This window comes from Cucurbita pepo, unplaced genomic scaffold (genome assembly GCF_002806865.2).
Source record: "Cucurbita pepo subsp. pepo cultivar mu-cu-16 unplaced genomic scaffold, ASM280686v2 Cp4.1_scaffold000234, whole genome shotgun sequence".
Lineage (NCBI taxonomy): Eukaryota > Viridiplantae > Streptophyta > Magnoliopsida > Cucurbitales > Cucurbitaceae > Cucurbita > Cucurbita pepo.
Genome location: NW_019646488.1, coordinates 10,413 through 14,489, shown reverse-complemented (window position 1 = coordinate 14,489; position 4,077 = coordinate 10,413).

The following is a 4,077-nucleotide window of genomic DNA, read 5'->3' as shown; positions in this document are numbered from 1 at the left end:
AAAAAAAAAAAAAAAAAAAAAAAAAAAAAAAAAAAAATTTAACCCAACCCAACCCAAAACATATGGTTGGGTTGTGAAAATTAATGGGTTGGATTGGGTCCAACCAACCCAAACTTTTTGGATGGGTCCAAAAGATTTACGCAACTGAGCCTAACTTGACGCATGAAGACCCTATGTACCATGAATGAAGAACCAAGGTCCTCAAACTTAGAATCCAAGAACCCCTAGACCTCCCACAGTACAACATAATCATGACTCAAACTATATCACTTGGAACGTAATAAGCTTTGGATGTTGGTTTTTCAGACTACATTGCTTGGAATGTAAGAAGCCATGGATGCATGTATTAGATTACGTCGTTTGAAATGTATGAAGCCTTGAGCGTAGGTTATACGACTATGTCACTTGGAATGTATGAAATTTTGGATATAGGTTTTCAAATTGCATCGCTCATGAAGCCTTGGGCACATGTTTCATACTACACTGCTTGAAACATAATAACCCTACGGTGTAGGTTTCTGACTATATAGCAAGAAACACATGGAGCTTTGGATGCAGGTTCAAACTACATTGCTTGAACCGCATGAAACCTTAGACGTAGGTTCAAACTGCGTCGTATGGAACACATGAAGTCTTGGACACAAGTTGTTAGATTCATGTCTTGTACCGTAAATCCTAGGGAGTGTTTGAGGGAACAAAACTAGAATGAGAAGAACAAGAACAAGAACAAAAACAAGAACCAAGGATAAGAATCAAGGACAAGGCTAAAGACGAACTCGATTAAAAAACTGAGTCGTGGTGACATCTTGACAATTTTCTCTTTCCTTGGTCTTGCCTACGAGTGGTATGTTGTACATGTCATATTTTGTGATGTTAGGATGTTTGATGTGTGATATGTTATCTGACGATTTATGCTATGACATGAGATTATGTTATGTTGTGAAACTGCGTTGAGATATCAATGTTGTATGATGTATGAGCCTCCACATGTCACGCCACGTATATTATGTTAACCATGAAAGATTTGTCCAAATACTTATGCATGTCTCATAGGAACGTTATGTCATGAAAAGAATGAGAGTATGATTTGCACCATAAGTATATTCCATGATTTGAAACTATGGGACATTTTCCTATTATGATTAGTACGTGCACATAGACTATGATATTATGCACGTGATGATATTATGCGGGCTCCTTTTTCTCTGTGATTTTCAACCACGTGAGTGTGCACTAGCCCATAATCAGGCCCAAGAGGTATGTAGACGAGCCCGCCTGGTGGGTCTATGTGAATGTACGTATGGTGGAATCTGAAATTGGTTTGGGTTTGACTTTGCCTTTGACTTTAACGTTTGATTCGGCTGTAGATGGCTGAGGTGGAGACTAGAGATCACATCAAATTTCAAATCTTGGAATTGTGGGACCACTTTTTGGATTGGTCGCGGTTCACTCAACCTATTTAATCAACTTCCTTCTCTTAGGATGGATTCAAAATATACTCGTTTCAATCATCTGTTTACTGCCATTACCGCCCCATTACACTTCCTCCAATTTCATTTCAAATATCAATTATTTTAGCATCAAATATATTTTCTTAAAAATTATATCACATTTAAAAAGTTCCTCAATTGAATTGGATAAATTCAAATAAATGAAAATTTTAACGTGCCAAACCGACTCAACCTTTCATTTATATTATTTTTATTTAATTTCATAATTATTATTTTAACCATTGATTCTCTAACTATTCTTTGGAATAATTTTTTTAAAACTATTTAAAAGATAATTTTACAAAAATATATATTTAAATTTAGTGGTATATTAGAGTTAAATGTTTCACAAGAATAAACCCATGTTTCACCCACTAACATTTTACTTCATTAAAAAAAAGTAATCCGAACCAATCCAATTCAAAAAAAATTATGGATAGATTGAGATGGATTGAAACTCAAACTAATATATACACACGTATATTTAAAAGAATCTGAATTTTTAAGAAATTTTGGTGTTTTAATTTAAATTTTAACTCAAATCTTTAACTTCCCATTGGTATTTTACCCATTATTTAAACCATTTAACCATTTTCTTTCCGAGCGACACAATGTCCAAGGCACTGCCCCGAAGATTTACAGTATCAGACATGAACCTGATACTGGAAACTTAAATCTTTAACTTCCAATTTGTTCGGTTCTTGGTTCTTTCTCCAACACACTGCTCCGAAGATTTACGGTATCAGACATGAACCTGACATCCCGTGTCCAAGGCTTCATGCGTTCCAAGCGACACAGTCTTAACCCCACACCTCAGGGCTTGCCCTTCGACATGCTCTGAAAACCTATGCCCAAGGCTTCATGCATTTCAAGTAACATAGTGTGAAAACCTACATCCAAGGCTTCTTACGTAACAAATGATGTAGTCTAATTCTGCATCAAGGGCTTGCCCTATGATACAGTTTGGATACCTATGCCCAAGGCTTCATGTGTTCCAAGCAGCATAGTCTAAATACCTACGCTCAAGGCTTCATGCGTTCCAAGAAGCGTAGTCTGAAATCCTACACCTAGTGCTTGCCCTATGTTATAACATGAATACCTATGCCCAAGACTTCATGCATTCCAAGCGGCATAATCTGAATACTTTCCGCGTATTTTGAGTCAAGAACATGTTGTATCNCCTCTACTATTGGTTGCTTTATAAACTCGTAAACTGCTGAGCATTCTTCTTGCTTTGGTAGTTGTAGAGCTTGTATGGTATTGTTCTTGGTTCTCAATCTTGTAAGTTTCCAATGTTCATAATTCCTTGAGGCATAAGTTGTAACATGCATCCATAAACATATGAATCCATCGTAAGAACAAGCATGAGTTTTTCTACAAGGTCATAGATTCATAATGAATTCCTTAGAGGGTTCAAGAAGGGTCTTGAGTCTTGAGGTGTTTCCTTTAGGTGTTTCTTTGGTCCTAACTTGCTTTAGGTTCCAAGCTTGCTCTAATCAACTTAAACTCTTGAACATACCTTGTTGTCCTTAGGAATAGGTCTTATAAGAAGTAGCAAGTAATTTGGAGGACGTATAGACCTTGAATTTAAATAAGTAGTCCATTTTGGTCATTTTACCCCTTATTCTTGGCTTTGCTACTTAACGTGTTTCAATGGCTTTCAAACATCTCCAGATCATCAGACATCACATGNATCCCGTGTCCAAGGCTTCATGCGTTCCAAGCGACACAGTCTTAACCCCACACCTCAGGGCTTGCCCTTCGACATGCTCTGAAAACCTATGCCCAAGGCTTCATGCATTTCAAGTAACATAGTGTGAAAACCTACATCCAAGGCTTCTTACGTAACAAATGATGTAGTCTAATTCTGCATCAAGGGCTTGCCCTATGATACAGTTTGGATACCTATGCCCAAGGCTTCATGTGTTCCAAGCAGCATAGTCTAAATACCTACGCTCAAGGCTTCATGCGTTCCAAGAAGCGTAGTCTGAAATCCTACACCTAGTGCTTGCCCTATGTTATAACATGAATACCTATGCCCAAGACTTCATGCATTCCAAGCGGCATAATCTGAATACTTTCCGCGTATTTTGAGTCAAGAACATGTTGTATCGTGGGAGGTCTTATGATTTTTTTCTTGAGTTTTTGAGTTTTAGGACCTTGGTCCCCTTATCCTTGAGTGGTACCTAACATTCTTCTTGCTTTGGTAGTTGTAGAGCTTGTATGGTATTGTTCTTGGTTCTCAATCTTGTAAGTTTCCAATGTTCATAATTCCTTGAGGCATAAGTTGTAACATGCATCCATAAACATATGAATCCATCGTAAGAACAAGCATGAGTTTTTCTACAAGGTCATAGATTCATAATGAATTCCTTAGAGGGTTCAAGAAGGGTCTTGAGTCTTGAGGTGTTTCCTTTAGGTGTTTCTTTGGTCCTAACTTGCTTTAGGTTCCAAGCTTGCTCTAATCAACTTAAACTCTTGAACATACCTTGTTGTCCTTAGGAATAGGTCTTATAAGAAGTAGCAAGTAATTTGGAGGACGTATAGACCTTGAATTTAAATAAGTAGTCCATTTTGGTCATTTTAC